Source organism: Anopheles stephensi, chromosome 2 (genome assembly GCF_013141755.1).
Source record: "Anopheles stephensi strain Indian chromosome 2, UCI_ANSTEP_V1.0, whole genome shotgun sequence".
Taxonomy (NCBI): domain Eukaryota; kingdom Metazoa; phylum Arthropoda; class Insecta; order Diptera; family Culicidae; genus Anopheles; species Anopheles stephensi.
This window is the reverse complement of record NC_050202.1, coordinates 33962297-33971863: the sequence shown is the minus strand read 5'-3', so window position 1 is coordinate 33971863 and position 9567 is coordinate 33962297. Positions and strand designations below refer to the sequence as shown.

Below are 9567 nucleotides of genomic sequence, written 5' to 3'. Positions count from 1 at the left end.
TCTGACATCACAACAGCCTTCTACAGCGTTAAATGAGACGACTCCTATAATTATATAAAAAATGCTGTGAGCTTCAACAACAACAAATGTGTTTTTCACCTTACCTTTAATGAAAGATCGTGCGGGTGAAATAACACCTGTTTATAACCAGTTTATAAATAATTATAAACACTCGTATTTTATACCAATGTTCTTTTCGTTTATTAGAACACCAGACTCTTGCAATTCATTTAGCTCATCTGGCATGAAGCTAGCAAGCTGGCCTGCATGATTTTTAGCATGTTGGCCTGAATGGAACTCATCTACAGAATGCGTCTTAGTTTGTCCACAATAGACTGCTACTATTAGTACAGGTGTATTTGGCCTCATCCTCTACGGGCGTTAGTTTCTTAGAAAGAAATAAAATCGCGAGAAAATATGAACAGAAAATTATTACAACTCATCTAGCTTGCTCACTTATAATAATGTTGTAGACTACTGGATACGCCGTAATACTACATTTGTCCACCTGACATTGAAAAAATGTGGGTTGCAGCTGTGTGTGGTGGTGTTTTTAGCAAAGTTCTAGCATCTTGTGGAAGCGAACTTGTTACGTGTGAGCGTAATAGACGTAAGAGCTTATTGATCGTGTCATGACTTTGATTTGTTTCACCAGCCCATGTTTCAAGTCCGTCCAGGATTGGCATCTCACATTCATAAGAAGAAACTTCCTCATCAACACTGCTGTTGGAATGGCTTTCCTCCGGAACATTATTACTATCTATAACGAATTCTTCTACTTCACTTTCCGCGTTATTAACACACACACACATACACACACCCAATAGAAATGGACAACAACCAGCCATCTTCCTGAAATGCCTTGTTAATTTTTTTATTTGTTAATATTAAGCTATTTTTTATTCAAGTGTGCTAGTCTCTTTGCGTGGCGAAATACTAAAACGAGTTGTAGCGTTTTTATGTTTCCTTTTTAAAAAAGAAGCCACGTGTATTGGAGTGTTGGTGTTTGATTTCTATTGGCGCCAACAAATTGTAACATTTTTAATACTTCTTCAAATGGGTTCATTGCTATTTTTGAGTTCTCTGTATTGTTGTTACCCGTCCAACAAATGTTAGAGAACAATGGTTTACTACACTATAAATCCTTCAAAGCATATAGACGATTCGGTCCATCCGCCTCGCCAGACTTATATGCCCTTGCAATTAACACACTTTTTTCGCTTTGTGGGTTGGATCTGTTGCTAGCTGCTCCTCAAATCTTTTAAGCTCCTCTTCTGTTTTCAATGCATGGTTTTGTTCAAAACTCGCTCTAGGGAGAAGACCGTCACTGGGACGAGTTACTGACACTAACCCTCCGGTAACCTCTGTTTGAAGAGCTGTACTTCTTACAACTAAATCTAACTTATGACTAATCGTATCTTTTAAAAATGCTACTTCATTCTCTAACTTTTTGGTTTTCTCTTCACTGAACGCCAACTTTCGCCGCAATTCAACGATTTCATCCTTGCATTCTTCAGTTTCTTCTGGAGAGTGGGAAAAAAGTACATTTAAAAAAAACATATCTCTTACACCGAAGAATAATTATTACCTCTTGCAGCAACATCAATCACACGCTGCCATTTACTTGGTGTATGCAGCGATAATGTATCACCTAAGTTAATCGATTTGGATGCTGAAAATTAATTTCCAATGTACGTACAACGTTTATTACGTTGGAAACATCTTTTCGCTTCTAACTTACAGGTCGATAAATTATTATCGTCTTGTTTGCCAATGTTTCGATTATTCCCGATGCGTAAGTTTGGATTCGGATTATTCCCGATACGCACAATCAACGGCTACTATGATAATATCACAACCCCTGTGGACATCACAATACAGGGCTTTTCAGTTGATAAGGCAATAGCATCCATTTTTAAGGCAGGCTTCTTAGATGGAATGGCAAACAAAGCTAGTTGATATGGAAACGGCTTCAGATGACAGAAACATCAAATACCTTTTATTGTGATGTCCTCTGATGATATTCTCATAGTTGCAGTTGGTATTGTACACGTCCTTTCAGCGCACGGGTAAGTACGTGCAATATCAACGGCTAATATGAGAACATCTTCAGATCGTGCACACGGCAGCGTACAGACACGGTCGGCTGTCAAGCGGTCGATTGTTGGAGTTGAATTTTGTCAACATTAAGAGTGCTTATAGTATCACATTTTAAGCCCGGAACTGGAAAAGGCGGAATTACGTTTCGCGACCGAGAGTGTCTATGACAGAATGGACGATTGATTCTTGTATAAATCCAATCGTTTTGATTGGTCGTTTTCTGTAGCTTTTTTGTAATTTAATTTGCTTTTTGCCGCCATGGAGACAAACGTCCGTTTCAGTAACAACATTTAATTTTATGGTTGGCATGCTTTTCCATTCCAGCCTTATATAATAATCAAAAAAAAGCTTTAAAATGGGCTGGAGATACATGTATCGACAAGATGTACTTGCAACATACACCGGATTCAGGTAACGCCGCTACCCTGTTGCTGCAAGAAATCATCAACCCCCCCCCCCCCCCCCTGCAAGAAATCATCCCTGTTGCTCCAGTTGTGTTGTCAGGTAGAATTACAAAGGAAGGGTACGTCTTACGGCTCTTACGGAATACGTATGATTTGGCTACAGGTAACCGACGTGGGTATTGTAATTACCTCCAAAACAATTTGGCCTCAAAAAACCCAACACCATCGAACAGGGTAATTAAATAAATAAACAACACTTTTAAGAAAAGCATAACCTGAAACAGGTACGAAAAAAGAAACTAGCTTTTGTAAAAAGCCCAACTCCTCAACGGTATAAATAATGGTCGCACACATTATGGACAGTCAATTCGCTCTGAACGCTCCATCAAGCAAGATCTAAAGTTGTCGTCGCCATGAACTCCCACAAAGAGCTTTCAACAACATCGTCGTTTGTCTCCTATGGGAACAACGAAGAAAATCCCGTCGATCGCAATATTTATTCAACGACGAGTTGGTCCATTATACAGGACGAGCATCGCAGTGAGTGCATAAAAACGGGATGCGACAAAACGATAATACATGTGAGGAGTTGTGATGCGTGGAAAAACGTGAGATGGAGACTTGGCAACGGCTGTTGTGAGATTTGTGCAACGTTTGGAGAGTGTTTAAAGTTTGGTGCATTTTGAAAACTTTGATGTCCAACTGATCTAAGTTGAGCGTTCGTGTACGAAAAAGTGATAGAAAATGTGCTATCGAGTAAAGTGTGTGATGACGAGTAAAGTGATAAGTGAGCAACGGTGCAACGAAGCCGCAGACAAGGGGAAGGTAGCCGCAATCTGAGGCTAAGCAGTGATCGCACGAGACACGCAACAGAAGTGGAACCGGATGAGATGGATATTACCGACCATGAAGTGAAAATAATTGAAAACTACGTTAGACACAGCCCACGAAGCTGTAAATCAAATCGCAAAAGAGCCTAAAGATCTCAAGCAACTAGGCAGCCGTTATCCGTCCAGCGTCCTCAGACGTTCAAGTCGATTGAAGAAGACGACAAACACAAAAAGCGCAAGGTATATTGACGTTTGATAGTGTTATACTTTACATTTTTCTTGTCTAATCGCTGTGTTGCACCGAGGACCAACATTGGAGTTTTATGCTGAGGGACTCCGATCGCCAAACAGATTTCAATTTTCCCTAACATGTTTAAGATACATGGCCCTCATTTGCTGTTTTCAGTCTTATATGTGGCCTATTATGTCTCCCTCCTGAATCAGATTGTTCTGATCATATTTGGAGTCTCATTTTGCTTGATGATTATACTCCTATCCTTCCTTAAAGTAAAGATAGTTCAGGACTTTTTGAAGTCATCTTTTCAGCTTCATTCTCGCTGCCAATGCTTCCACTGATTCTATCTGTGTTTTTGATTGTTGCAGGTGCGCTTTTCGCGGCGGAATGGTGCGGCACAGAAACTGCCCGAGTCATGTAAACTTGACATGTCTCGGCTGCAAGCTCGCGTTACCGGAGAGCAGCTCGACACTGACCTAATGCATCGGAGTCGTCGCAGATAAACGCACAATCAACCGGATTAATAACCAAGCTGGAGTCGAAGCAGCGTAGTCAACATTCGGCTGACAGGACAGCTGATCGCTAATAAGTTTACTTATACACGGCATAGGCCGTAGATACACTTGGAGCTTATGCTTCAGTGTGAAACGTTGTACTTCCAATTTGGTCGCATAATCGTGTTTTGTGTGCTTTACCTTTCTTTCTTTCGTTCTTAGTACGTACATGCTCTACTTTTACCATTCATTTTAAAAGATCTCCCAGTTTTACAAGAGCGAACTCTCCAATTGCAGTTGAAGTCCTGACTTGCCAAACACATGGGTTATTCACTTTAATAGGAAATTGTGTAATTCCTATTCGAAGTGCTTCTATAGCCCTGTGCGGGTAAATCATTCTTTTGAGAGCATTTATTGCTTAATTCCGTGTAGTACTATGATTGGATTGGCAACCTGAGATTACTAACTGTTCTTACATCCTTCATAACGTACCCTCTCTTTGTTTCTTACTTCCACAGGTCTGATTCTTAACGGGATCGGTTTTCACCTTGTGTACAAACCACATTCCTTGTATGGAAGTAACATTCCCTGAAGTGGCCTTTCCTTATGGGCCTTTACTAAAGGCCAGCATTCTTCTGGTTTTGAGTTTCGTGTCAGTTTGTCATATATCAATTGACCCCATCTGTCTCATTCATAGCATGCTTTCTTCGAAGGTATCCTCCGATACACACAGTCGCGTCGTAGACGAAGGAATGATTTCCTTTTCACCACCTTTTGAAATTTTGAAAGTTTGACTTACCCCTTGCCACTTCGGATCTGGTAGAATTTGTTAGATAGAGGAAGGAATTACGGGTGAAGAGACAAATCTACGTGCTTTACCATTCGAACAGTTATGATCTACCTTGTATTTGATGATTGCTTCTTCTTCTCTGAAGCGCAGTTAATGCACAAGGGATCGAAGATGCAGTCTCCGTGGGCAGGCGTACCGCAGTTGGTGCAGGATTGTGCTACTTTGTAACTCATTTTGGTGTGGCCGTAATGAGCGCAGTGGTAGCACATCATGGGTTGAGGTGGCGTTTATACGAAGCAGGAAAATGTGAGTATTCACGATGTCTCCGTTCATCTTTCGCGTGAATCTACGCACAAAAATCACTTGCTGGTCCTTGAGTTCTTTTAAAATTTCGTCGTCGCTGAGGCCTTTTAGGTTGGATTGGACACTATTGAGGTTGGTATGGGGAGTCACTGTCACCGGGATTCCGTCAATAACTTTAGTAAGGGATTGGAGCGATCAGAATTGTTTTGAGCTACGGGTTTTAATAAGGAGTTTTTTACCGTTGTCGATCGGTTTTTCCGGGCTCGGAAAATTGACCAGCAAGGGAGGAAAGGGATTTGCCAATAACAAAAGAGTTTTTAGGGAGAGGGGATCCGTCGGTCGTTTGCAAAACTAAAAATTTCATGTCACCGTGTTCGTCTTTACTGTCCATGTATAGGGGCAAGGACCTCTCATTACGAGAGGGCCCTCTCAGGGAAAAGTGGGCCTGGCAGTATAACTCCTCACCTCTGAAACGTCTTTTGGCCTCTCAAATTTCAAAATGTCTGATATTTTCTGCCTTGTGGGGAGTATTCCCCTTTCGTCGATTGTGAACCCTAAAAACTCTACCTCCTCTTGATCATACAATGATTTCTTTTCATTGATTGCCAAATCATTCAATTGCATAACCATTTTCACTTCTTTTCCCATGTTGCTCAATTCTTCTAATGAGCGCGCGTAAACAAGAACATCATCCATGTATACGATACTATTCTTGACGTTGGTAAATAATCTCATCATGACACTTTGGAATAACTCAGGTGCACACGACAAGCCAAAAGGCAACCTTGTGAAACGCATCAATTAGCCGTCATAAAGGTAGTAAAATTACGAACCTCCTTATGAAGCTCTATATGGAAGTATGCATCTTTTATGTCCAACTTAGTAAAGAAAAACCCCCCATTATTATGCGATATTTCTGTCCATAGCTTTTCAAGAGATGGCATTGGATAAGGTTCACGAATAATGGCCTTATTTACCTCGCGATAATCAATCACCATTCGTTAATCTTTTGGGCCTTTTGGAACTAGAACCAAGGGTGACGCAAATGTTATTTTGTCCTCAGTTCCGTCAGCTCTTTTGTTAATTTTTTTCTCTCCATGTCAGCAATTCTCTCATTAACTGCATTTTCGAACGCCATTGGAACGTTGTATCTAATTATCTGTTTCGGTATTACCGAATTGTCTGACAGATCGGTATTACCGAATCCTGATTCGATATTACCGAATCCTTTTTGGTCTTTCAGACCTATTCTAAGCAACCCCAACTGACACGCTGTCTCAAAACCGAGAAGGGATACCTCTGTGCCATCTACTACACAAAACTAAGCAAATTGCCTACTTTCCCTACATCCTTAGCTTCTACACACGCCTTAAATGAAAAAATTACATGTAAAGAACGTTGGGTTGCTGCATACCCTCTTAAATTTTCCTCTGGGTGGGAAATCAATTCCTGAACCACAGAACGACATTCTTTCTTGATTTCACTCCATCTCTTGGTAGTGAGCGTGTTAACTGTTGCTCCCGAGTCTACTAAAAAATTAATCACCAATGATCATTGGTGATCATTGTGATTTTTTTTTTTTTTGGTGATCAATTGGTGATATGGCATTTTTGTCATTCGAGATTCATTCTCCCGAATTTTTTCCCATTTTAACCTATAAGGCTTATCCCGACGAGCTACATTGTTCATTAACCTTACAGCGTTCACTGGTCTTAAAACTGACCGCTGATCCTCCTCCGCTCGTTGAGATGCTATCTCCATTCCACAAGGTTTTAATTCCTCAGGCTCCGTGCGGATTTCCGAAAAAACTTGCCATTTTGTATAACTTATCGGCAATTGTCTGAATCGAACGCCTTGTTATAGCCTGCATCATCTCCTCCTCCCGCTGTATTTCCACGAATTCTCATAAAGATGCTTGCTTCTCCAGCACCCAATCTGCAAACGGCTCCTTAGCATTCATCCTTATTTCCCGGAATTTCAGTCGCTCTTTCGACGCATCGCACAAATCGTTAAAATAAGTATCGAGTGCTCGGATCGTTTCCTTTTAAATGTCTGGAGTTTTAGGTGCCAAATTCCGCTCCTGCATCTCGATTATACGCAGCAAATAGCTTCCCGTCACTTGGGTTTTCGGATCAACAGACGCCTTGCACGCCACTATCCTCTCGAACTGATCACGAAAACGCATCCACTCAGCCTTTCGCTTATTCGTTGGAACCGATTCGTCGAACTGCTTCAACGGCCAGGAGCCCGGCAACTGCCTGATGTGTTCGTGGTAAATTTATAAGGCATGTCGGCAGATCTTTAAAATGCCTACTCTGAGCTATAAAATAAGAAAGTTTGACTTACCGTTTTCGGTGTTACCTTTCCTTGAAGTGCCCGGTAGTTTAATGTGGTCTCGATCTCGCTGATACTTCACTCCGGAGTCGTACTAAAATACCATCTGCGCCGATGGTCACTGACTTACTCCGTTAATATACGCCTTACGAGAACTCGTTCCCACGTGCTTATTGCTAATAAGCTTCCTTTATGCACTGGTAATTTTAAGTCCTAAATTTGTTTAAACTTGAGCGCTTTAATGCGATCGCAACGTCATTCACTCGGTTAACTTATTGTTCTGCGGTTAACCGGTATTGTTAAACATCTATGCTGTAATACGCTTTCTTTCATAAGCATAGACGTCTTCGCTAAACATTTAAAGTTTCTTTCGAGTTGTTTCGGATTTTTTTCACTAAATCACCAAATTATCCAACCTTCACTTTTCGATTCAAATTTATTTTTCAATTAGTTCGCGTTCTATTTTCATTAACTCCGCACACAAACCATTCCGCGTAAGCACTCCGTCCGAGTACCTACTTACCGATTCAAAGAATTGCTCTATCAGCGTGTCCGGTATTGTTCTGCCGACCTCTAAGAGCTCTCTTATTGTTGTCGCCAGCTCATCCGCGAAGTCCTCCACAGGTTCGTTGTCGCTAGAGAACCTTCGGCTGTCCACCTGGTATTCTTCGTGGCTCAGACTGTAATCTCCTAGGATTACTTCGTAGCGTTCCACGATCTCCAGGTGTATCTCCCTATACGTTGGCGGCGGATTTACTTGCACTTCGTTTAGCGCTACTTCTTCGACAGCTTCCCTGGGTTGTTGGTCGTGGGCCGGATCTTCACTTCGATTTTCACGGTTGGCCGGAGCACTCATTTGACGCTGATGTCTGAACGTTTTTTCGGAATTCGTACTGTGAGTTGTTAACGCGCGCGGATATTAACAACTCCTCTCTGGAGCCACCAATTGTTATTTCGAGTCGGCCAAGAGAAGGTATGATCGATTCGGGAAATCTGCGCGCAAATTCCTGGCCTTGTCAGAGTTGCTTGAATCGGGCGGCTAACCTTTTTTCCTGGATAACCAAGAGAAGTTTTTAGCGGCGGACTCGCACTTCACTAACTTGGCGTGGACAACGGGAATGCCGTAGCTCGATCAGACGATTAGCCTTTTTTCCTGGATAACCAGGAGAAGTATTTAACCGTGGTTCTTGCTTGGCTTGATTTCGCCTAATTCTTCCGACGGAGTGGGGAGGCACCAAAGTGCGGGACCAATTTCCGGAGGGAAGACAAAGGTGAAATTTTCCCGATTCTGTATGGAAACCCTGACAATGAAACACAAGCTTCTTCGTTTAGGTTTTGAATACAAGTCGATTTTATTCTCAAAAAACCCTGTCTTACATACTAAAATAATCCCGAAAATTAGGTTGCTAGAATGAAAGGAAAAGTTTAAAAGAGATAGCACCTCTTTTTACCTGAAGTAACATAAACCTATAGCGTCAGGCGTATCCCGAACCTTGAAGCAACGTTTTCTTATCTGTTTTTGGTTCTGGACCGTGAGATCGCGTGGGCGAACCTTTTTTTTATGGCTCTGGGTAATGTATCGCGCATCGTCCTATGCATATTTTGAGAGGCTAAATTCATAGTGCTAGCGCGTATGTTTATTTTTTACCTGAGCGTCGTTTACTCTATTCGCGGGTTGACACAATTATTGATATCGAGGTCTGTGCATTTTGCTCGTTAACGGGGGTTTTCAAGGCCGTTAACGCAGCAATGATATTGTCTGCTTCTTTTTTGTAGCCGTCATACCGAGGTATGACTGCCGACGCTAGTTTCAGCATTTCTGCCGGAGTCGTCATGGTTATTTCTGTGGTCTGCCTACTGTTGTGGATTTGTAATAAAGTGACTATTTCGGTATGGATACCTGTCTGCCCTCTTTTATGTATTTAGTTAGTGTGCTATCGTCGAGTCTGTCTTCTGCCTTTAGTAGTTCCTGCTGTAGTCCTGCGTAATTCTTTTCTGCTTGATAAGTTAACTGGACTAGCTGGCATGTGCGAAATTGCTTGGTGATATCTTGCAATTTTCTTTGTAAATCGGATAA

The 9567-nt window shown here is 41.7% G+C and overlaps 1 long non-coding RNA gene across 1 annotated transcript; it reads left to right on the top strand.

Moving 5' to 3' along the window:
• The first annotated feature begins 2856 nt into the window (after positions 1–2856).
• LOC118503146 lies at positions 2857–7911 on the top strand. Its single transcript, XR_004905143.1, has 2 exons — positions 2857–3574; positions 3938–7911. It is a non-coding gene; the product is annotated as an uncharacterized LOC118503146 (long non-coding RNA).
• The last annotated feature ends 1656 nt before the right edge of the window (positions 7912–9567 follow it).